This window comes from Staurois parvus, unplaced genomic scaffold (assembly GCF_062004578.1).
Source record: "Staurois parvus isolate SC_StPar_1 unplaced genomic scaffold, SC_StPar_1.0 ptg000385l, whole genome shotgun sequence".
NCBI classification, from domain to species: Eukaryota; Metazoa; Chordata; class Amphibia; order Anura; family Ranidae; genus Staurois; species Staurois parvus.
Genome location: NW_028318181.1, coordinates 1,927,011 through 1,953,064, shown reverse-complemented (window position 1 = coordinate 1,953,064; position 26,054 = coordinate 1,927,011). Strand labels below are relative to the sequence as shown.

The 26,054-nt window shown below is 45.5% G+C and overlaps 1 long non-coding RNA gene across 10 annotated transcripts in view; it reads right to left on the bottom strand.

Annotated features, from left to right (window-relative positions):
* Positions 1 to 26,054, bottom strand: part of LOC149455897 (uncharacterized) — a 363,195-nt gene that overhangs the window by 20,196 nt on the left and 316,945 nt on the right. For 9 of the 10 annotated variants that reach the window (XR_016314014.1, XR_016314016.1, XR_016314010.1 and 6 more), the window contains one exon: positions 10,643 to 10,785. This is a non-coding gene — a long non-coding RNA (uncharacterized LOC149455897). Of the gene's footprint in view, positions 1 to 10,642; positions 10,786 to 14,989; positions 15,093 to 26,054 lie in introns of those variants that run through there. The other variant, XR_016314020.1, reaches the window with a different exon arrangement.

The following is a 26,054-nucleotide window of genomic DNA, read 5'->3' as shown; positions in this document are numbered from 1 at the left end:
CGATATTGCAAATTTAATTTATGTTGTGTGTAATTACCAATAAAAGTGCCGCAGCCAAAATTTTATGCCAAAAGAAGAAATATTGTGTATGTGTCATTATTTAAATAAGTGTAGTTATTTCGGGGATGAGGAATAACGTGCAGCCTGCATTTCCATGCACAGGACCCTGTGTGACCCAAAACAAGTAGTTGCCTGTCCTAAGGGACAAGTTAGGTGTATGAATACATAGACACAGGAGAACTGATCAGCCTATCATTACAAGCAGGGGCGGACTGACCATTTGGAAACTTGGGCACTGCCCGAGGGCCCGGGGTCAGTAGGGGGGCCCCATGAGATGCCCGTGGTACCTTTTTCATAGGCTTTTTTGAGTTTGGGCAAAGACACAGGGGCCCCATGATCCCCTATTGCCCGGGGACCCCATGAGTTGTCAGTCCGCCCCTGATTACAAGGTGAGATAAACAGAAAACACAAGGTGTAGAATTACACGAATAACTATTTGAAAGCGTACAACATATTTAACAAAGAATAAAGTATGTTTAGGTATGTAGTTGCACGTGTACCTGGCTACAGCAAGTGTCATGGCCCTCTATGCTTCAATGTCAGGCCAATCTGACAATTCCGGTAACTGTTGAAACTTGCCTGCTCTCTGCTGCCTGGAGGATGATGAAGACGAGGTGTTACTCTTAAAAACTAATTTCTCATAATCCTTTCGTGACTCCTTGCAAGTGGAAAACTAGCAGGAACAGTCTTGGCTCCCCATCTGATGCGGAGGCATCTATCCTGGCTCCAGAAATCCCTATGCATGGCCCTTTTCACAGCAGCTCCAGCCTGATCACCTGAAGCTCTGACACCTGTGACTGGTCCTGCTCGGATATATTCCTGCCATCCTATTTTACACTTGTGAGCGCATATAAATGTGTTGACCACTTGCCCTCCTGAGGATTTACCTCCCTTCCTGACCAGGCTTTTTTTTGCTATTCGGCGCTGCACTATTTCAACTGATAATTGGGTGCAGCATTGCATGACCGCATAAACAAAATTTATGTACTTTTTCACACAAATAGAGCTTTCTTTCGGTGGTATTTGATCACCTGTGTGCTTTTTTATATCATGTGTGAGACTTTTTGGGAGCCTAGCCACATACAGGAGCCTGAAATCCAATGACCACTTTGAAAGCCTGAAGGTGCGTAACTTCCTCATTTCACCTCCTAACTACCTAGCACAGTTTTGGAGGCCCTGACATGCCAGGACAGCACCAACCCCCCCAAAATGACCCCTTTTTGGAAACTAGACACCTCAAGGAATTTGAAAGAGGCATGGTGAGTATTTTTCAGATCTCATTTTTTCCTCACAAGGTTTTGAAATATAAAAAAAAAAAAGTTTCTAAAAACGCGTGGCAACAAACAAGATCTGCAAAGCACTCACCATGCCTCTTGTAAATTCCTTGAGGTGTCTACTTTCCAAAAAGGGATCATTTGGGGGGGTTGGTGCTATCTTGGCATTTCAGGGTCTCCGAAACTGTGATAGGTAGTCAGGAAGTGTAATGAGGAAATAAAGCCCTTTAAAAGCCTGAAGGAGCATATTGGATTTTGGGGTCCTGTACTTGGCTAGACTGCCAAGACGTCTCTCACATATGGTATCCCCATACACGGGAGCAAATAGTTTGGGGTGTCTACTTTCCAAAAAGGGGTCGTTTTGGGGGTGGGGGCATTTTATGCCCAGCATTAGAAGTTTATGCCACACATCATTCACTCTTCTAACCACCTGAAGACTAAGCCTTTTCCGACACTTCTCTGTTCACATGAAAAAAAATCAGTATTTTGTTCTAGGAAATTACTTTGAACCCGCCAACATCATATATTTTTTAAAGCAGACACGCTAGTGAATAAAATGGTGGGTGCTGCAATTTATGGCACATAGTACTCGAGCAGCGATTTGTTTTTTTAAAAATACACTTTCTTTACTTTTAATGCACAAAAACACAATATATTGGCCAATTATTTGGTAAAATATAAAAGATGATGGTATGCCGAGTAAATTGATACCAAACATGACATGCTTTAAAACTGCGCATGCCCTGTGCAATGGCGACAAACTGCATACATTTTTAATATCCATAGGTAATGCTTTAAAAGCCTTTACAAGCTACCATTTTAGATTTACAGAGGTCTAGTGCTAGAATTACTGACCTTAATCTGACTTTTGCAACGATACCTCACATGCATGGTGCAACCGATGTTAACATACTGGCACGGGATCAATGTGGGGGGGGGGGGGCGAGGGTGCTTTATTTTTTAAGTTATTTTGATTTTTTACATTATTTTTACACTGTCCTTTTCATTTTTTTGATCACTTTTAATGCTATCACAGGGAATGCAAATATCCCTTATAACTTCAATGGATATTGTCATACATTCATTTTTGAGAAATCTGGGGTCTATGAGACTCTAGATATCTCCTCTACTCTTACATTATCTAATCTCACCAAGATCGGTGTGATCAGATGCTTTCCCAATTTACAAATGGCGCTGTTTATATCCTGCGAAACTGAAGTGATGAAATGCTCGTAGCTTCTGATTTCTTAGACTATAGAGATGATTGTCACCATTCTGGTCTCCAATCAGCTCTATGGTCAGCTGGCAGAAACACCCGCTGCATTCTCAGGTTCCCCCGAGAAGGCCGTGGAAGGCAGCGGGGGAGGGGGGCATCGTCTCTCGCTGCTTGTAAAAGCAATCTTGCAGCTAATTAGCCACTAGGATTGCTTTTACATGAAAGCTGATCACTGGCTGAAAAACATTATACCAGGATGATGCCTGCAGCACCAGCTTGTACTACACTTGTGGGACTTGCCACATCACCAAGTGATACTGCAGTGCTAGTATGTGAAAGACCAGGATGTACTAGGCTGCTGGTGCTCGCCAGTTCACCAAAAGGTAGAGTGGCACTAGTACTGGCACTCTGCTGCATATGAGAGTCATCATGCAATTGTAACATCTCAGCAACCTGGGATTGGGGTTGGGTACGCCTGATCTTAGCAGAGACCTCTTCTCCATCATCTGAGCTATCTGTCAGGATGCAGCTGTTGTCTATAGGTTCGTATTTTGAGGCTGATTGTGTCAGGGAGTCTTCCCCTTCGTTCTCACCTGACATACTCAGAATCCTGTAGGCCTCTTCACTAGAGTACCTTTCCATTGGCATTTTGGCCACTACATTTATAGGTACCTAGTGCGCCCCACGGTAAAAGGAGCACCTAGCTGTCAGGGACTGCTTGAACCACTACAAAAAAATGTACCAGCAAGTGCTAACAGAGATCAGGCCTGATTCTACAAACACTGCGGTTTTGTGTGCAATGTATCAAGTGACAGTGACCTACTGACACTGCACTTGCTGGGGGAGAAGGGGGCGGTAAGCGTAGGGGCCAAACGCAGGTGCTGGCAGGTATCGGGGCTGATCCCGCTAATACTGCGTTTTTGGGGACGCTATACTAATGTGAACACTGGTATAGTGCTGATCTGATCAAAGATATTGATCCATTCAAAGACTATACTAGCAATGGAGGTTTATAGTGTATGTGAGTGTGCTCCTGGCAAACAAGGGGTTAAATGGGATTACTGGTGTACTGTCAGGAAATCTGACGCTATCTGGGAGGGGCACGAAAACCGTGGGAGTGCAAATCACATACATATATGTGATTTTATGCACCCGTGCCGCCCTGTATTTCTACTATAGGGTGGCGCGGAAGCGATTAAACATGTCCAGTAAAAAAAAAAAAAAAATTAAAAAGTAAAATTTGGTCATAAATTTAGTCCAAAATGTATTCTGCTCCATGTCTTTGCTAAAATAAAATCCCAATAAGAGTAAATTAATTGGTTTACGTGAAAGTTATAGCGTCTAGAAATGGCGGTATAGATACTGGAATTTATTTTCTTTTTTCTATAAATAATGACGGCGATCAGCGACTTATAGCGGGACTGTGGTGGGCATTCTGACACTGGGAGGAACTGACTTGGTGTCACTGATATCCCCAGTGACACCAATAGAGTGATCAGTGCTAAAAAAAAAAAAAAAGCACTGACACTGTACTAATGGCACTGGGCAAAAAAGGGTTAACATAAGGGGTGATCAAAGGGTTAACTGTGCGCTGTTTTACTATGGGGGCGTGCTTACACCCGGAGCAGTGTGCCCGAGCCGACGGGGAGGACGACTGTTAGTAAACAAAGTAGCCCTCCTCCCCGTCAGTGATTGTCGGTAATCACCGGGTGCTGGCAGGTAATCATCGGCCTGGGCCTGCTGATTGACAGCCGTGGCCGCGAATGGCGGCGTGGGTAGGGCATGAACGCGGCCTGCACGCACCCCCTACTTGGAAATGCAAAATCACGTGTACATACGTGATTTTGTGCACCCGTGCTGCCCTTTGGCAGCATTTCTGCTATAGGGCGGTAAGGAAGTGGTTAATTGGTGTTTATAAGTGGACTTGCAGTCCAAGTTACCTTCTTTGTGTGTCTTTCATACAATATGGAAATGTAAGAACCGCAGTCATATCATTATGGCTAACTGTGCTCTTATTTCTAACAATAACCCTAAATATCCCAAAAAATTAAAAGTCTGCAGCCCCTGCGGAGCAGGCACCTTTCGCTGAAAAAGAAAGTAAAAGTCTCCTAAACAAGATACAGAAAAAAAATCTGAAAGCTAAACCCTGGAATAACCAAATCTTGTCTAATTACCAGAGGCGTGTGTATTCTTCCTTCAATCTTTGTGTGCTTTGTGTATCTCTGCCACATCTGTGCAGCAATCCAGTGTGAAATGTTATCTCTGTACAGCAGCTTTCTGTAAAATCTTTAGTGGGAGAGGCCTTCTGGGTACCTCTCACAGCTCTAGACTCCACACAGCCTAGCGATGGGACTGCTACTTTTGCAAGGTAATAACCAAGTTTGCAAAGACATTTGGTGCACACAAAGTGAACTTATATCCTTTGTGACTATTGAAGAATAAAGAAAACAAATATAGGTTTATGTGTAGCTTTATGACCTACAGGTTATACCAGGGGTCCTCAAACTATTTAAACAGGGGGCCAGTTCACAGACCTTCACACTGTTGGGGGGCCGGACTCTAGTTTGAAGAAGAAAAAAAAAAAAGAACAAATTCATATGCGCACCACACACATCTTATTTGTAGTGGAAAAAAACTGGAAAAAAACAATACAATATTTAAAATACACTGTACTCTAACGCACTGGACACCACAATGCACAGTACACTGTGATGCACTGGACACCGCCATTAACTGTACACTGTGATGCACTGGACACCGCCATTAACTGTACACTGTGATGCACTGGACACCGCCATGCACTGTACACTGTGATGCACTGGACACCGCCATGCACTGTACACTAACGCAACGGGCACCGCAATGCACTGTACTGTGTGACGTACTGGACACCGCAATGCACTGTACACTGGACACCGCAATGCAGCGTACTGTGTGATGTACTGGACACCGCAATGCACTGTACACTGGCACACTGGACACTGCAATGCACTGTACACTAACGCACTAGACCAGCCTTTCTCAACCAGGGTGCCTTGAGGTTTCTTCAGGGGTGCCTTGGAAAAAGGTCTAAAAATTGCCCAAAACTTGTACACAAGCCAGCGGGTGGAACAAGCCTGCCTTTTAGTAACACAAAGCCACAGGTTTTCATTGTGCACCATTAGGACCTTTTAGCCACCAGTGCCTGACAACCAATGACATCATCAGTTGATAAGGAGGATGTTGGTTGCCTGCACAGTATCTTGGTTTGACCCTCTCCCGCCCCTCTCGGTCTGTGCTGGGGGTCACATCTCAGTGATAGAGAAAAACTGAGGGAGAAGAGAAACATTGGAATACTAGTCAGTACCAGTGTGCAAAAGTGTATTTACTTTGGAAAAACAAATCACCTCTAATGTTGGGCGTCCTATGTATGCGGATGTTGCTGCGTTATATAAAACTATTAGAATACTTTTATACATTTCAGAATAGGGTGCCTCAGGATTGTCCATAATTTCAAAGGGTGCTGTGACAAGAAGGCAGGAAGAACTAAGGGATGTGTCCAGGATGGAAGGTATATTTGCCCCAGGTTCATGTTATACACGGACTGTTTCTCCTGTTGTGCTGTGTAGTGAGCCGTTTTAGGTCACTGATGATTTCATTAGCTCAGCTGTAGCGAGTTGAGGGCTCTGGGCTCTATAAAACGCCCAGGCTGCTTAGAGAGGATGCTCCAACCTGGAACCAGTTTGCTGTGCAGGACAGACTGGGGAGCAACCAAACCATCCTGTGGTGAGAGATAATCTGTGTGATCTTAGACTGTGTGAACACTCTGTGTCTAAGCAGCAATAGGCTGTATTCAGACAGCTAGATAGGAAACCTGTGTTTGTAGTTAGATGCCCAGCAGGGCAAGGTTTTATTTTCTGTTTGTATTTTTTTGCTGTTTTGACTATTTGCACCGTGTGTTCACCCGACTTGTAAATAAAGCACAAACTTTTCACCAAGATCCTGCTGTCGTGCTGAGCCTCTTTCACGGTGTTCTGACCCATCCAGGGGGCCAAGCACAACCCGCTACTGGGTTAATCCCTCACATATGGTGGAGGATGCAGGCAGGTGAAGCAAGGCCAGCATGGAAGAGATACTGAGACAGCTTGCTTTGGCAAATGCAAGTCAGCAGAAAACAAATGCAAGTTTGCAACAGAGCCTTGCAGTCCAGCAGCAGGTTTTGCAACAGAGCCTTGCAGCCCAGCAGCAGGTTTTGCAACAGAGCCTTGCAGCCCAGCAGCAAGCCCCGGAACAGGCGTAGGCACGCCTTAGGGAATCGTTGGAATGGCAGGAACAGATACACCAACAGCAAATTGCAGCCATCATGAAACAGCTTCAGCAGAGTGAGCAGACTGAGGCTGGGAGTGATTTTACTACCATACCATCTTTCCGTGTAAGTCACCTGCTGCCAAAGATGTCTGCAGATGAGGACCCTGAGATGTTTCTGACCACTTTTGAGAGGACAGCTGAAAAAGAAAGTTGACCTAAAGAGCAGTGGGCTGGACTAGTGGCCACCCCACTATCTGGCGAGTCCCAAAAGGCTTATTTTGACCTTGAGCCTGAGGAAGCCAAGAACTAGGATCGTTTAAAAATGGAAATTTTGGCGCGGCTGGGCGTAACCCTGGCTGTCCGGGCTCATCGGGTACACAACTGGAGTTATCGACTGGGAAAACCACCCCGATCCCAAATGTATGACCTTATTCATTTGACCAGGAAATGGCTGCAGCCAGATACACTGTCTGGACCAAAGATTGTGGAAAGGGTGGTGATGGACAAATTTCTGAGGTCTCTCCCTACTACCTTGCAGAAATGGATGAGTCATGGAGATCCACAAACAGCAGACAAGCTTTTGGACCTTGTGGAGAGATATCTAGCGACTGAAAATCTTACGTCTTCCCTCAAGGAATCACCGACTTTCCACCCCAAGACCAGACCATCCCCAGCAATGGGTAACATTGCACCAAGGGATGGGGGTGGAGAGATTGGAAAAGGGGGAACGAAAGGTACTTTTGGGACTGTTTCCAATATCTGGCGTGAGCGGCCTGGAAAGCCAAACCCGCCAGAGGTGAGCAGAAGGATAATCTGTTACCGCTGCCGGGAAAAGGGACATGTAGCAGCAGATTGCCCAAGTACGGATGAACCAATGCACTGTGACTTTCTTACTGAGAGACAGCAGTCCCCATTTGCAACTGTTACTTGCACTGCTGAAAAGGGAAATGAGAAACCTTTATGCAAAATGGGTATTGATGGTAAAAATGTTGTTGCATTGTTGGATTCAGGTAGCCTGGTTACTTTGGAAAAAACTGAATTGGTAACGGGAAAAACCTTGCACCCTAGAAAATTGGCAGTCATTTGTGTTCATGGGGACACGAGAGAGTATCCAGTGGCAACAGTGTCCTTTGAGACCTCCCTCGGTAACCTGTGTCATCAGGTGGATCTGGTTCCCCAACTGCCACATGACGCCATTGTGGGGAGGGATTTCCCAAAATTCTGGGAGCTCTAGAATGGCCCAGATTTCCCATTAAATGGTCCTTCAGAGCCTGAAGGTTATCCTAGGGAATCCTCTGAGGGTGAGGATTGAGCCTGTGTTTCCCTTGCCAGTATTAGCAGGGAAAACAGAGCCTAGGGAGGAGCCTACAACCCCTAGTGTTTGACTTAGAAGTACACAGGGAAAATTTTGCCACTGAACAACTGAAGGACCCCACATTACTAAGGGCCCGAGAGAATGTAGTAAAAATAGAGGGGGAATCCTTTCTATGAGTGGATTCATCTGGTGTGCTGCATACTACCCGGATAAACAAAACTGTGATGATTGTACAGGGGAATACACCACAAGTGCTGTTGACCATACTAGAGATAATTGGTCACCTACATAGGGTGAGTGTTGGTCCATGTGGGGCACCAACAGTACTGTTAAGTGGAGCATGTTATTACAAGTACCAAACCACTGGCCCTTTTCACACCTTCGTATTATCTTTTTGAACTTTTAACTTACATATTCTTTGGTTTACTTTATGTTTATCGAATGTATACACAATGTTGTAATATGAGCAGTTTGCATTTGATTATTTATGGTACACTGTGTTGAGGTTAACACATATTTAACCCCTTGCCCTACTGAGGATTTACCCCCCCCCCCCTTCCTTACCAGCCCATTCTTTGCATTACAGCGCTGCGTTACTTTAACTGACAATTTCGTGGTCATGCAACGCTGAACCCAAATGAAATTTACGTACTTTCTTTCCCGTGAACTGAGCTTTTTTTCCCCTGACAGCATTTTGCAGTGAAGGACCCTTGCTCTTTCTGTGGAAGCAGCAGTTGTTCTGCAGAGGACAGACCTATAGCTTTGGGATCAGCGACACTCATGCACCTTGCAGATTGGAGAGTTCTGTCTCTGACTCAGCAGTGGGTGTATCAGATCTCTGAAAGGCAACCGTTGCCTCCACACAGCGAGAAAGGGTCCTTCTCAGCAGCATTGCAGGTAGTGGACCAAACTAGGGATGCACCGAAATTTCAGTGGCCCGAAGCGTTTCTGCCAAAAACACCCCTTTCGGCCGTCGGCCGAAATGAAAAAAAGCACCGATACGGGTGCCAAAAAAACCCCGCCCCTCGCTGCCGCCACTCGGGAGTTCTCAGCCTCACCTGAGAAACCATCGATCCCGGCGCTGGGCATAGAGATGAGTGAAGGAAAGATGGCCTCCACTCATCTCTATGCCCTTGGAGGACCGGAGCGATGTCACTTCCGGTTACGGACATTTTTTTTTTTTAAAGCACTAGATCAATGGGTTTTTTTTTGATCCAATTCTTTACATTGTAAAGGAGAGATGTTGGGTCTTATTGACCCCATATCTCTCCATAAAGAGGACCTGTCACTAATTATTTCTATCACAGGGGATGCATGCATTTCTTGTGATAAGAATAAAAGTGATAACAATTTTTTTAAAGGGACAGTGCAAAAAACAAAACAAAAATAAATAAATTAAAAAAAAGTTGAAAGTGTCCCTGTCACCCCACGTAGTGGTGAACGCATATGTAGGCCATGTCCACATATGTAAACAATATTCAAACCACGTGTGAGGGTATCGCCACGAACATCAGAGCAAGAACAATAATTATTGCACTAGACCTCCTCTGTAACTTTACACTGCTAACCTGTAGAAATTTTTACAGCATCACCCATGGAGATTTTTTAAGTACCGCAGTTTCACACCATTCCAAGAGCGTGCACAATTTTAAAGCATGACATGTTGGGCATCTATTTACTCGCCGTAAAATTCTCTTTCATATTTTACAAAAAAATTGAGGTATATATTGTTGTTTTTTTTCTAATCAAAGTGTATTTTTTTCAAAAAAATATATATTCATGTTTAAAAATTGTGCATTTCGGTTCTCGGCTAAGTGCATTTTGAATTTTCATTTTCGGCACCAGAATTTTCATTTCTATGTACCACTAGACAAAATATTTTTTTTTTGTTACAATACTTTTGTTTTGAAGCATCCAAAATGTATTTAGCTGATTTAAATTGAAGAATGTGTTGACTTTTACATTTTCAAAAGGAAAACAGATATGGCAATCCCCTGTAATTGTCTCAAAACAGCAACTTAAAGTGATTCTAAACCCATTTTATTTTCTTTAAAATAATAAACATGTCATACTTACCTGCTCTGTGCTCCCCTCGGGTCCCTGGCTCCTCCCCCTTTGCCAAGTGTCCTCATAGCAAGCCACTGGCTATGGGAGCACTCGTGCAGGTTCACTGCAGAGCCAGCTCTGAGTGTCTATTGACTCACAAAGCACAGCCTGGCCCGGCTTCCTCCTCACTGGCCAATGGCTCCCGCTGCTGTCTCTGAGCCAAAGACAAAGGAGAGAACAGAGAGATGGAATATTGATTTTTGCTAAAATGTCATCTATCCTTCTAGTGTATGATCTGAAATTACTAAGAATAAAAAGGAGCTCTGGATAGGCAGTGGATTGCTGCTGACAATGTATGTGTGTTTTGGTTATAGAACTAAACTGCCCGAGTGATGCCTGCTGTAGTACTCTAGTGATAAAACATGAAAAGGAACCATGGCTTACCTTGCGCCTATGATCACCAGGTAATCCAGTAACCTGAGAAATGGCTTTTTCTTCTGCCCCATGGTCCCAACTTCTTACTTAATCATCTCACACACTGCTTAGCTCACTGGACCATCACTGATCAAGGAGAAACCAGCAGAAACCTTAAACCAGGAGAAAAATACACAAAAAGAAACAACAAAATATATAAATACATTTCACACATACCAGCCTTTATATAATATTAACCTCAAACATATGGCTGAAATATTTATACAGGTCTTATCTGACAAAGGACTTATATTTCTATCCCTCCAGTCCTGAAATCTACACAGCTCTGCCACACAGCACAGTACTGTTTGTCAGAGCAGGAACCCCATTTTTCTCTGCTGCAGATAACTAACACTTACAGGTCTTGCCTTTCCCCTAGCCTATGACTGAACAGTAAAGAGAAGCAGAAAGCCGAATCTTTCTGTCACTTCCCCTTCTCCTCCTATCAGCACATGAGCACAATCAACTGGTCCCTTGCACTGCTGCAGCACCCCCCCCCCCCCCCCTTAGTCTGATCTCTGCTGACTTCAAGAAGCTGATAATAAATCAAATTTCAGTTACTGTTTGCATTTAAAAAAAAATAATTTATAGATATATTAAAGGGAGCTCCACCAAAAGGGGCAGCTCTGTTTGTCTGCCTCCTACCCCCTCCACTGCCACATTTTACACTTTTTTTTGGGGGGGGGAGCGGGTCCCTGGTTCTAGCATGCCCTCCTCCTTCCCCCCACAGTCTTCTAGGACACTTTACAGGTCCAAGAAGACTGCCGGACCATTCGGGAGGTGCAGTACACCTCGTGCAGTGGGCACCCAGCTGTGAAGCCAAAAGGTGTCACAGCTGGGTGACCACAATTAAGATGTCAGCTCAAGGGGGGGGGGGAGACAAGTGGGTGAAGGGACGGCATAGGCGAGAACATCACTGATCCTGCTAAGAAAGAGTTCAATGTTTTAATAGGGGTATAAAGTAGAACTATAGGCAACATTTCTTTTTCATTTTGGACATTTATAACCCCCGTCAGTTTTATTTTTTGCCATCTGTGTCCCATTGGGGAGATTTACCTTCACTTCCTGTCCCATAGCCAAAACAGGAAGTCAAAAAAATCCCTGAAAATTAAGGGAATACTTTGGGGTCCCTCATTGGAAGATTTCCCCTCTATTACTTTTCTGGGGACAACACAAAATTTGGGATTTTCTTTTACATTTACCTTCCATGATAATGGCAAACAGGACACATAGAGAGGGGGGATCTCTCAGGGACAAAGACAGCAATAAAAACCTGACAGGTGTTCTAATCCCTCTCCTCTCTACCCCCCAAAAAAAAAAAAAAAAAGTTTTTCCTTTAGTTATACATTAAGGCTTTCTAATCCCAAGAATTAAAATACTCCATAATACTTGCTGCCGGTATTCTCACCTTCCAAAGCCCTTTAGTTCACGGGTAAGTTCACCTTTTGATAAAAAAAAAAAAAAAAAATGCACATTTTATATGCAGGTAAAAAAATGTGCATTATTTTTTGCTGCCGAAGCCTGGAAAGCATTGCACCAGCGATAGGCAGATCACTGATGCCATGCAGGTCTCCTGCAGATCTGTCAGTACATCTGCTCACCCCATACAGGATGTACAAGCAAGCAGATATACTGACAGAAAGACTGAATGAACTATCCCAGTGCTCCACAGTGCCGTGGTAGTTCATTGAGAACTACAAACTGACAGCCGCTAAGTCTGTCGGGACTAGTAGTTTCTCATTCACAGAGGAGTGATGTGACCAGGCAAATGGAGCCCCGCACGGCCACATTTTTTAAACATTTGACAGCTATCGGGGAGAAGATCGCTCACTAGCTGACAAAGCTGGTGATCTGCAGGGAGCGGGGGCCAGTGCTTTCATAACATGTTACACTCTGAATATGGGGGTAACATGTTACAAAAGGTGAATTAACCTTTAACCACTTGCCCTCCAGAGGATTTAACCCCCTTCCTGAGCAGGCCATTGTTTTGCATTACGGCTGGTCAATGATACGGTGGTATTTGATTGCCTATGCATTTTTATTTTTTGCACAATAAAAAAAAAAAAAAGTGACGATTTTGAAAAAAAAAACCAATATTTTTGACTTTTTGCTATTAGACATTTAGACATGTCCAGTAAAAATTTTTTAAAAATCACATTTCATCACAAATTTAAGCCAAAATGTGTTCTGCTCCATGTCTTTGCTATAAAAAAATCCCAATATGTGTAAATTAATTGGCTTACGTGAAATTTATAGTGTTTACAAATGGCGGTATATATACTGGGTTTTTTTTTTTTGTTTTTTACTAGTAATGACGGCGATCAGTAACTTATAGCGGGACTGCAGTGGGCATTCTGACACTGGGTGGAACTGACCTGTTTTCACTGACATCCCGAAGAACACCAATACAGTGATCAGTGCTAATAAAAACCACTGACACTGTACTAATAGCAGCTGGGAGGAAGGGGTTAACATGTGGGGCAATTAAAGGGTTAACCTGTGTTCTGTGTTACTATGGGGCTGTGTGTTAGTGCTCTGCACAGCCATGCAAAGCAGTGGGCAGGAGCTGACAGGGGAGAGAACTGTTTTGTTTACAAACCATTCCCCCCCCCCCCCTTCACTGTCGGAGATGTTCGGCAATCACCGTGTGCCGGTGAGTAAACACCGTCTGGGACCCGGTGACTGATAGCTGCAGCCGCGAATGGTGACGCGGGTAGGGCACATGGGCGCCCCCTACCTGGAAATGCAAAATCAGGTATATACACGTGATTTTGTGCACCCGTGCCGCCTTGTAGCAGTACTTCTGCTATAGGGTGGACGGGAAGCGGTTAATACAATACTGATGTTTACCTTCCTGGGGACACCTCTGGCACGTGTGCATTCTAACGAATATTCTCAGTATCCTAAAATGCTGCGATGTGAAGACACCTTTGCTCTAATGACATGATCACAGATCTATAGTATTGGTTCTCACTCTCACAAGCCTTCCTCTGTTTACTTCCCGAAACACCATGTGACAAGCAACATCACAGGGGCTGTGTCATCACTTAGGCTACTTTCACGCTGACTTGCGGCAAAAACACATATTTCACACGTTTATACCACGGTTGCTGTGCGTTTTGTGGTGTGTGTTAAATGTGTTGCATTGCAAAGCATATTGGTGAATAGCTGGTTGTTAAGGACGTCATCAGGTACTGGCTTCTTAACCATTTGACAACCAGCCTATAGCCGAATAAAGGCTACAGCGCAGTTGTCCAGTTCTGGGAGGGCGTCATACGACATCCTCCTAGAACGCGCCCTCCCGCGTGCCCCCAGCAGCGCGCATCTGGTGATCTCTGTGATTGCTGAGTACCAGCAATCAGCCATCTGCTGATTGCTGGTACAAAGCTTTACAGGCTCCTGAAACAAATAAATAAGTGCACATTTTTTTTCCACCAGAAAATTTAAAAAAAAAAGTGCTTTTATTCATAAAAAGTGAACTTATCCTTTAACTAGCAGCTATTGATTGGCTGTGAAGGATGCCGGTGGGCGGCCACTTCTTAACAACCAGCACATTTCTGCCACATGACCTAAAAAAACGCACCCTGGGTGAGGACTGGTTACACTCTGAGGGCCGGATGACACCAGGACGGCCCAGGAATGCGGCACTGAAAGACTTGTGGAAGAAGTGGGAGGACTGGAGAACTCGGACACTCAGGGCATTGTTGGCCACAACTTGGGGGCCAGTCACACAGTTTTGTTTTTCTTTTATTTTGATTTCAGTGAGCTGTACCCTGTGCAGGCCTGGGGGGGGTCAGCCACAGTCTGCCTCCCCAGTGTTCTGGGGAAAACTGGGGGAGGCAGGTGGAGGGAAACACTGGGCTGGGGGGGGGGGGAAACTGGGGGAAAAGGTGGGGGGGGGGGAAACGCTAAGGGGGCAGGGGGGAAGAACGCTAAGTGGGCGGAGGGGGGGATAAAGCTAAGTGGGTGCGGGGGGGATAACCCAGAGGGTGTGGAGGGGGGGGGATAAAGCTGAGGGTGTGGGGGGATAAAGCTGGGGGGGGATAAAGCTGAGGGTGTGGGGGGGATAAAGCTGAATGGGGCGGGGGGGATAACGCTGAGGGGGAAATTGGGGATATGCTGAGGAGGCAGGTGGGGGGGACGCTGGGGGGCAGGTTGGGGAGCCCCAGCTATATCTGTGCCTCTTATTCCCCCACCTTCTCCAGACATGACCTCCTATCAGCCTTTTTATACAGACAATCCCCCCAGCCTTCTCCACAAAGCCCCCCGGCCTCCTCCATCCACCTACCCAGCTCTCCTGCCCTCTGTCCTCCTCACCTGCTCAGCTCAGCTCCCCCCGGGAGGCCATCATCCCCACCCCGGCCGTTCCTTTCCTGTTCCCCTCTCAGCTGCTCCTCTCCTCCGCCTCCCATAGACTTTACATAGCTAAAGATGGCCGCCGTTTTCTCTGTATAGAGCCGACTGGGAAGGGAGACATCTATGGCGAGGAGCGGTATTACACCTGAGAATGCCATCTTGTGGCAGAACTCAATAATAACCATTGAATGGCCCCAATCCTGTGTAATTCAGTGTTCTTGCAAAGATCACTTATTGTTATCTCACAAATATATTCTTATTCTTATAGCCAAATTTGCCACGCTAACTCCTCCCACAGTTTTTACACTACAAAGACAAGTAATATATCAAAACGTGCGGATTGTTCCCGATCGGATTGCTATTACTTTGTGGAACGTTTCGCCGAATCGTTCACGAAATATCGCGGTTTTTGTGGTGAAATTTTCCCATAGGAATGAATGGTGCAACTAGAGTGAGAAATGACAAAGCTACAGTGTGGAAGGAAAAATCAGAACATGATTTGTAAACTGCCATCACTATGTCATTTTCAAGCCCACCTACACATATCTTATATCAAAACGTTCAGCTAACCCTGCTGTCACTAAAAATGTTCACGGCTAAGCCATAGTCCTGATAGTTTTCACAATATGACCATTTGTTTGCAACTCACCCCTCCCATTGACTTTCATTGAAACTTCACTCACAGTCACCTGAAATTTTAAGGGACATTTTTAAACTGCGACTGTGCATTCATTTTTAATATTTCAGACACATACTATACATCAAAATTTAGGTCTGGTTCTTGTGATTCTAACAATATAACCCTTTTCACGGTAGCATTTATACTTTTAAAACTACAAGTGTTTGAAGATGGCAATCGCCAGTGAAGTTGGCAAGTTGGAGCAGTGTGTATATAAAAATGCCTCTCAGAGTGAGTTGCCATAGCAACCCAGCTGTGTCAACAGAGGCTCCGCCCACTCCTCTGCCCTTGCTGTAGAGTGAGTTGCCATAGGAACCCAGGTGTGTGAGCAGCCAGCAGAGTGACAAATGCTACTCCGCCCACTGCACTTGTAGACTACTGCTGCAGGCAAGAACACAATTTCCCCAGAAATTGTACCTTTTCTACTTAATATTAGATATATTTAAGCTGTTTTCAGGTACTCCGGCATCAATTACTACCAGGATGCCGAGATCTTCACGACGTCCATCTCGTGGAAGGCCATCACGTCAGGAGGGCGGAGAGTCTCCCATAGCTCATCGGACGAGGTCCAGAGCGCAACATCGGCAGAGAAGGGAGGACGCCGCCATCAGCCGAAGCCGATCTCCAAGAGACCGCAACAGGGCTGCTGAGCACCACCCAGAGCCACAGGGAGCACCGGCCATGGAGCCACAGGGAGCTCTGGCCATGGAGCCACAGGGAGCTCTGGCCATGGAGCCACAGGGAGCTCTGGCCATGGAGCCACAGGGTGCACCAGCCATGGAGCCACAGGGTGCACCAGCCATGGAGCCACAGGGTGCACCAGCCATGGAGCCACAGGGAGCACCGGCCATGGAGCCTCGCGGCGAGGAGCAGGTAATCTGTACCATTTGTTTAGCAGATTGTGAAGATGGAGACGCCAATACTACCCTACCCTGCGATCACCAATTCCACAACCGCTGCCTCCAACAATGGGTTGAACAGAGTGCTACCTGTCCCATGTGCCGGGCGAACATTCCTATCGTGCGAGGGAACCAGGATTTCAACCGTATGAGAGAGTTTCTAGATGACAATGGAATCGACTACGTGATCGATGAGGAGAATGGTATTATAGAGATCTATTATTAATATTATCAGCTTAGATGTATTTATTGTATTATATATTTTAAGAGTTTTCCTGTCTTGTAGAAGTTATAGTATTTAATGCTTTAAAAAAAAACCCAAAAAAACAAAAAAATTAAAAAAAAAAACAAAAAAAAAACAAAAAAAAATATAGTTGTTGAATATTATTATTAGTATTATATATTTTAAAATATGTTCTTTATTGTAGTAGTCTAAATATTATTATTATACTGTATTTATATAGCGCCAACAGTTTGCTCAGCGCTGTACATTACAATGGGAGACAATACATGAGACAATACAGTAACAATACAATAAAATACATGAGGGGTTCGAGGGCCCTGCTCCTTGGAGCTTACAATCTAGGAGGGAGGGGAGAGTGGTACAGGAGGAAATAGCAGTGGGGGATGGAGTGGTGGGGGGAGCGGAGGAGATCAGCAGTTAGGTGAGGGCGGGGTAGGCTTCTCTGAAGAGATGGGTTTTCAGGGTGCGCCTAAAGGTGAGGAGGGTAGGTGACAGTCTGATGGATTGGGGTAGTGAGTTCCAGAGGATGGGAGAAGCCCTGGAGGCGGGCATGGGAGGAGGAGACCAGGGAACTAGAGAGTAGGAGGTCTTGTGAGGAGCGGAGAGTGCGATTTGGGTGGTAGATGGATATCAGGTCGGTGATGTAGTTTGGGGCAGTGTTATGAACAGCTTTGTACATCAGTGTTAGTATTTTGAGTGTTATGCGTTGGGCAATCGGAAGCCAGTTGAGGGATTGGCAGAGGGGGGTGGCAGATACGGAGCAGTTAGTAAGGTGGATGAGTCTGGCCGCAGAATTCAGAGTAGACTGAAGCAGGGTTAGCCTGTGTTGGGGTAAGCCGACAAGGAGGGAGTTACAGTAGTCAAGTCGTTATATGATAAGGGAGTGAACGCGTTGCTTTGTAGTTTCTGGAGTTAGGAATGTGCGTATTTTGGAGATGTTGTGGAGGTGGAGTCTGCATGAATTTGTCAGCGATTGGATCTGGGGCTGGAAAGACAGATTGGAGTCTAGAATGACACCAAGTACTCTGGCTTGCGGGGTGGGGCTGATGGTGGTGTTGTTGGTCGTGATGGAGAGGTCGGGGGGGGGGGGGCGCGGGCTGGGGGGAAAACAAGGAGCTCGGTTTTGGCAAGGTTTACTTTGAGGAAGTGAAGTGACATCCAATCTGAAATGTCGTTCAGAAGGCTAGTGATTCGGGCGGAGACTGAAGGGATGAGGCGAGGGGTAGAGAGATAGATTTGAGTGTCATCGGCATAGAGATGGTAGTGGAAGCCATGGGAGTTTATCAGGTGACCAAGGGAGGAGGTGTAGATGGAGAAGAGAAGGGGCCCGAGGACAGAACCTTGGGGGACCCCAACAGAGAGGGGGAGTGAGGGGGAGGTGGCAGCGTTATAGGTAACGCTGAAGGAGCGTTGTGATAGATAGGAAGAGAGCCAGGAGATAGCGGAGTCTCTGAGGCCGAAAGAGTATAGTCTTTTGAGGATGAGGGGGTGGTCGACCATGTTGAAAGCCGCGGAGAGGTTGAGGAGTTGTAGCACTGAGTAGTGGCCATTGGCTTTAGCGGTTAGCAGGTCGTTGGTGAGTTTGAGTAGGGCGGTTTCAGTGGAGTGTAGAGGACGGAAGCCAGATTGTAGGGGATCAGGAGGTTAAAAAATAGAAAACATAAAACAGTGCAGCGCTACAAATTCCTATACAAATGAACATATATTATATGCTAATCCAATATATCTTATCCCTTGTAAGAATATAGTACTGTGGTCACTCCCAGTGACATCTAAAATACTATGTCCTTGAGTGTCCTAATAAGTGAAACACAACAACTCTTCATGCAGGTGCTCCAAACTGAGTGTGAATCCACAGTGACAGGGGTGCCCCCTCACCTTCCTGCCCAGGCCCCTCAGGACCAATGAGCTAAAAGTGCCTCTTTATGTTCCTCCAAAACCATGGAATCCTCCTCAGCAGTAGTGGTGGGACTCTCCTCCTCTGGTAGGTTTTGTGTCCAGTTAATACCTCCCGGTACTAGGACAGGTGCCTCTCCATAACAATCCCCAGTAAAGCCAAAAGATCCAACATAGTGTAAAACCGTTTACTTTATTAAAAGCCACACTACAGTTGTCTACTCACACTTATGCAGCTATTCATCAGCGTTTGTTACACCACACCATAGGTGTACTGCCTGTGTGGATCCTAATAGGGTGCACCAAGATGGCACCCACGCTGGATATGACGTCACTGCGCGGTCCGTTTAGGCCCCTCCCACTGGTGTATCTACGCGTTACGTCACGATTGGTGCACGTGACTTCCTCAGGATATCCTGAGGAAATCACGTGCACCAATCGTGACGTAACGCATAGATACGCCAGTGGGAGGGGCCTAAACGGACCGCGCAGTGACGTCATATCCAGCGTGGGTGCCATCTTGGTGCACCCTATTAGGATCCACACAGGCAGTACACCTATGATGTGGTGTAACAAACGCTATTTTAGATGTCACTGGGAGTGACCACAGTACTATATTCCTACAAGGGATGAGATATATTGGATTAGCATATATTATATGTTCATTTGTATAGGAATTTGTAGCGCTGCACTGTTTTATGTTTTCTATTTTTTGACTGTGTTTGGTGCCTGGGTTGTGGCACTTAAGTGCTGGCTGCTTAGCGTTTTAACGGTATAATAGCACAGGGGGTACTATATATTAATAGGATCAAGGAGGTTGTTGTCGGTGAGGTGGGAGCTTAAGCGATTATAGGCAAAGCGCTCTATGAGTTTGGATGTAAATGGCAGCAGGGAGATGGGTCTAAGGTTGTTCAGGTCAGTGGGATCCAGGGAGGGTTTTTTAAGTATGGGAGTGATGTGCGCGTGCTTCAGAGTGGAGGGGAATGTGCCAGTAGAGAGGAAGAGATTAAAGATGTGAGTGAGGGAGCGTAGGATGGAGGAGGAGGGTGATCGTAGGAGTTGTGTGGGGACAGGGTCAAGGGGGCAGGTGCTAAGGCGAGCTTCAGAGATCTTAGTGACCTCTTGGGTGGTAACGGGGTCGAAGGAGTGGAGTGTTGAGGGGGTTTTAGCGTGAGGAATGTTGGGTGGGGTGGAGGTCTGGACAGTGGTGAGGTTGAAGGAGAGGAGTGTCGAGGGGGTTTTCGTGTGAGGGATGCTAGGTGGGGCGGAAGTCTGAGCAGTGGTGATGTCCCTGCGAATTGCGTCGATCTTGCTTTGGAAGTGGTTAGCAATCTCGTGGGCGGTGAGTGAGGTACTGGGTGGAGGTGGGGGCAGAGAGAGCAGGGAGTTGAAGGTGGAAAACAGCCGGCGAGGAAAATATTTATATTTGTTGGCACATTTCATGTGTGCCCACCATTAGAAGTGGGTGGATGCAGGGAGGTTTCTAATGGTGGGCATACCACCACACACTTTTCCTTGAAGAGATATTTCAATTATAAAGTTGTTTTATTGAGTTAATGTTTTATTGTTAACCATTGTTGATTTCTTTGCAGGAATGTCAAACTGCAGCACTGACCTGTTTATTCTGACAGCAACAGGGTCTTGCTTTCAGAATAGACATAGGTAGGTGTGTGCAGTGCTGTCGGATGAGATTTTTCATCCGCAGTTAAAAAAAAGAGCATATATGCCGAAGCATGGGGGCCTGGGGTGGCCAGTGGGTGGATGGCCCCTATGCTTCGGTATATATATTTTATATTTGTTGGCACATTTCATGTGTGCCCACCATTAGAAGTGGGTGGATGCAGGGAGGTTTCTAATGGTGGGCATACCACCACACACTTTTCCTTGCAGAGATTTCTTCTCTTTTTTTTCATTCAGCCCACAGGCTGCATAAAGAAAAAAAGAACATAGCATATACACCCAACAAGGACCAGCGACGTACTGGTACACCACTGGACTTTGAATGGTTATACCAGGGTGATGCCTGCAGCTGCAGGCATCATCCTGGTATCATTTTTTTCAGCCGGCGATGGGCTTTCATGTAAAAGCATTCCTAGTGGCTAATTAGCTGCAGAAAATGCCCCCCTCCCCCTCCCTGAGATAGCATTAACAGTGATCAAAAAAAAAAATTAAAGGGACAGTGTAAAAATAATTAAATCAGAAAAAAAAAAAGGAACCTCGCCCACCCTCACCTGCGGTCGACAGCGTTGACCCTGTGCCAGTATGGAAACAGCGATTGCACCATGCAGGTGAGGTATCGCCACGAACGTTGGATCAAGGGCAGTAATTATAGCTCTAGACCTCCTCTCTAAATTTAAAATGGTAGCTTGTAAAGGCTTTTAAAGCGTTGCCTATAGATATTAAAAATGTATGCAATTTGTCGCCATTGCACAGGGCATGCGCAATTTTAAAGCATGTCATGTTTGTTATCTATTTACTCAGCATAGCATCATCTTTTATATCATACCAAATAACTGGCCAATATATTGTGTTTTTGTGCATTAAAATGTAAAAAAGTGTATATTTTAAAAAACAATTGCGTTTGAAAAATCGCTGTGTAAGTACTATGTGAGATAAAAAGTTGCAGCACCCACCATTTTATTTACTAGGGTGTCTGCTCTAAAAAAATATATAATGTTTGGGGGTTCACTTTAATTTTCTAGCAAAAATACTGATTTTTTTAATGTGAACAAAAAGTGTCAGAAAAGGCTTGGTCTTCAGGTGGTTAGAAGAGTGAGTGATGTGTGGCATAAACTTCTAATGCTAAGCATAAAATGCCCCAAACCCCCAAAATGACCCCTTTTTGGAAAGTAGACACCCCAAACTATTTGCTGAGAGGCATGTTGAATCGATAGAAGAATTTATTTTTTTACCACAAGTTTTTGGAAAATGACAAAAAATTACACAAAATTGTCATTTAAATCGTTTCTTGCTCACACATGCCATATGTATATGTGGAATTACTCCCCAAAATACATTCTGCTACTTCTCCCGAGTATGGGGGTACCACATGTGAGAGACACGGGCTGGGGGGAAAACTAGGAGCTCGGTTTTGGCAAGGTTTAATTTGAGGAAGTGAAGTGACATCCAATCTGAAATGTCGATCAGAAGGCTAGTGATTCGGGCGGAGACTGAAGGGGTGAGGCGAGGGGTAGAGAGATAGATTTGAGTGTCATCGGCATAGAGATGGTAGTGGAAGCCATGGGAGTTTATCAGATGACCAAGGGAGGAGGTGTAGATGGAGAAGAGAAGGGGCCCGAGGACAGAACCTTGGGGGACCCCAACAGAGAGGGGGAGTGAGGGGGAGGTGGCAGCGTTATAGGTAACGCTGAAGGAGCGTTGTGATAGGAAGAGAGCCAGGAGATAGCGGAGTCTCTGAGGCCGAAAGAGTATAGTCTTTTGAGGACGAGGGGGTGGTCGACCATATTGAAAGCCGCGGAGAGGTTGAGGAGTTGTAGCACTGAGTAGTGGCCATTGGCTTTAGCGGTTAGCAGGTCGTTGGTGAGTTTGAGTAGGGCGGTTTCAGTGGAGTGTAGAGGACGGAAGCCAGATTGTAGGGGATCAAGGAGGTTAAAAAATAGAAAACATAAAACAGTGCAGCGCTACAAATTCCTATACAAATGAACATATAATATATGCTAATCCAATATATCTTATCCCTTGTAAGAATATAGTACTGTGGTCACTCCCAGTGACATATAAAATACTAAGTCCTTGAGTGTCCTAATAAGTGAAACACAACAACTCTTCATGCAGGTGCTCCAAACTGAGTGTGAATCCACAGTGACAGGGGTGCCCCCTCACCTTCCTGCCCAGGCCCCTCAGGACCAATGAGCTAAAAGTGCCTCTTTATGTTCCTCCAAAACCGTGGAATCCTCCTCAGCAGTAGTGGTGGGACTCTCCTCCTCTGGTAGGTTTTGTGTCCAGTTAATACCTCCCGGTACTAGGACAGGTGCCTCTCCATAAGCATCCCCAGTAAAGCCAAAAGATCCAACATAGTGTAAAACCGTTTACTTTATTAAAAGCCACACTACAGTTGTCTACTCACACTTATGCAGCTATTCATCAGCGTTTGTTACACCACACCATAGGTGTACTGCCTGTGTGGATCCTAATAGGGTGCACCAAGATGGCACCCACGCTGGATATGACGTCACTGCGCGGTCCGTTTAGGCCCCTCCCACTGGCGTATCTACGCGTTACGTCACGATTGGTGCATGTGACTTCCTCAGGTCATCCTGAGGAAGTCACGTGCACCAATCGTGACGTAACGCATAGATACGCCAGTGGGAGGGGCCTAAAGGGACCGCGCAGTGACATCATATCCAGCGTGGGTGCCATCTTGGTGCACCCTATTAGGATCCACACAGGCAGTACACCTATGGTGTGGTGTAACAAACGCTATTTTAGATGTCACTGGGAGTGACCACAGTACTATATTCCTACAAGGGATGAGATATATTGGATTAGCATATATTATATGTTCATTTGTATAGGAATTTGTAGCGCTGCACTGTTTTATGTTTTCTATTTTTTGACTGTGTTTGGTGCCTGGGTTGTGGCACTTAAGTGCTGGCTGCTTAGCGTTTTAACGGTATAATAGCACAGGGGGTACTATATATTAATAGGATCAAGGAGGTTGTTGTCGGTGAGGTGGGAGCTTAAGCGATTATAGGCAAAGCGCTCGATGAGTTTGGATGTAAATGGCAGCAGGGAGATGGGTCTAAGGTTGTTCAGGTCAGTGGGATCCAGGGAGGGTTTTTTAAGTATGGGAGTGATGTGCGCGTGCTTCAGAGTGGAGGGGAATGTGCCAGTAGAGAGGAAGAGATTAAAGATGTGAGTGAGGGAGCGTAGGATGGAGGAGGAGGGTGATCGTAGGAGTTGTGTGGGGACAGGGTCAAGGGGGCAGGTGCTAAGGCGAGCTTCAGAGATCTTAGTGACCTCTTGGGTGGTAACGGGGTCGAAGGAGTGGAGTGTTGAGGGGGTTTTAGCGTGAGGAATGTTGGGTGGGGTGGAGGTCTGGACAGTGGTGAGGTTGAAGGAGAGGAGTGTCGAGGGGGTTTTCGTGTGAGGGATGCTAGGTGGGGCGGAAGTCTGAGCAGTGGTGATGTCCCTGCGAATTGCGTCGATCTTGCTTTGGAAGTGGTTAGCAATCTCGTGGGCGGTGAGTGAGGTACTGGGTGGAGGTGGGGGCAGAGAGAGCAGGGAGTTGAAGGTGGAAAACAGCCGGCGAGGAAAATATTTATATTTGTTGGCACATTTCATGTGTGCCCACCATTAGAAGTGGGTGGATGCAGGGAGGTTTCTAATGGTGGGCATACCACCACACACTTTTCCTTGAAGAGATATTTCAATTATAAAGTTGTTTTATTGAGTTAATGTTTTATTGTTAACCATTGTTGATTTCTTTGCAGGAATGTCAAACTGCAGCACTGACCTGTTTATTCTGACAGCAACAGGGTCTTGCTTTCAGAATAGACATAGGTAGGTGTGTGCAGTGCTGTCGGATGAGATTTTTCATCCGCAGTTAAAAAAAAGAGCATATATGCCGAAGCATGGGGGCCTGGGGTGGCCAGTGGGTGGATGGCCCCTATGCTTCGGTATATATATTTTATATTTGTTGGCACATTTCATGTGTGCCCACCATTAGAAGTGGGTGGATGCAGGGAGGTTTCTAATGGTGGGCATACCACCACACACTTTTCCTTGCAGAGATTTCTTCTCTTTTTTTTCATTCAGCCCACAGGCTGCATAAAGAAAAAAAGAACATAGCATATACACCCAACAAGGACCAGCGACGTACTGGTACACCACTGGACTTTGAATGGTTATACCAGGGTGATGCCTGCAGCTGCAGGCATCATCCTGGTATCATTTTTTTCAGCCGGCGATGGGCTTTCATGTAAAAGCATTCCTAGTGGCTAATTAGCTGCAGAAAATGCCCCCCTCCCCCTCCCTGAGATAGCATTAACAGTGATCAAAAAAAAAAATTAAAGGGACAGTGTAAAAATAATTAAATCAGAAAAAAAAAAGGAACCTCGCCCACCCTCACCTGCGGTCGACAGCGTTGACCCTGTGCCAGTATGGAAACAGCGATTGCACCATGCAGGTGAGGTATCGCCACGAACGTTGGATCAAGGGCAGTAATTATAGCTCTAGACCTCCTCTCTAAATTTAAAATGGTAGCTTGTAAAGGCTTTTAAAGCGTTGCCTATAGATATTAAAAATGTATGCAATTTGTCGCCATTGCACAGGGCATGCGCAATTTTAAAGCATGTCATGTTTGTTATCTATTTACTCAGCATAGCATCATCTTTTATATCATACCAAATAACTGGCCAATATATTGTGTTTTTGTGCATTAAAATGTAAAAAAGTGTATATTTTAAAAAACAATTGCGTTTGAAAAATCGCTGTGTAAGTACTATGTGAGATAAAAAGTTGCAGCACCCACCATTTTATTTACTAGGGTGTCTGCTCTAAAAAAATATATAATGTTTGGGGGTTCACTTTAATTTTCTAGCAAAAATACTGATTTTTTTAATGTGAACAAAAAGTGTCAGAAAAGGCTTGGTCTTCAGGTGGTTAGAAGAGTGAGTGATGTGTGGCATAAACTTCTAATGCTAAGCATAAAATGCCCCAAACCCCCAAAATGACCCCTTTTTGGAAAGTAGACACCCCAAACTATTTGCTGAGAGGCATGTTGAATCGATAGAAGAATTTATTTTTTTACCACAAGTTTTTGGAAAATGACAAAAAATTACACAAAATTGTCATTTAAATCGTTTCTTGCTCACACATGCCATATGTATATGTGGAATTACTCCCCAAAATACATTCTGCTACTTCTCCCGAGTATGGGGGTACCACATGTGAGAGACACGGGCTGGGGGGAAAACTAGGAGCTCGGTTTTGGCAAGGTTTAATTTGAGGAAGTTAAGTGACATCCAATCTGAAATGTCGATCAGAAGGCTAGTGATTCGGGCGGAGACTGAAGGGGTGAGGCGAGGGGTAGAGAGATAGATTTGAGTGTCATCGGCATAGAGATGGTAGTGGAAGCCATGGGAGTTTATCAGATGACCAAGGGAGGAGGTGTAGATGGAGAAGAGAAGGGGCCCGAGGACAGAACCTTGGGGGACCCCAACAGAGAGGGGGAGTGAGGGGGAGGTGGCAGCGTTATAGGTAACGCTGAAGGAGCGTTGTGATAGGAAGAGAGCCAGGAGATAGCGGAGTCTCTGAGGCCGAAAGAGTATAGTCTTTTGAGGACGA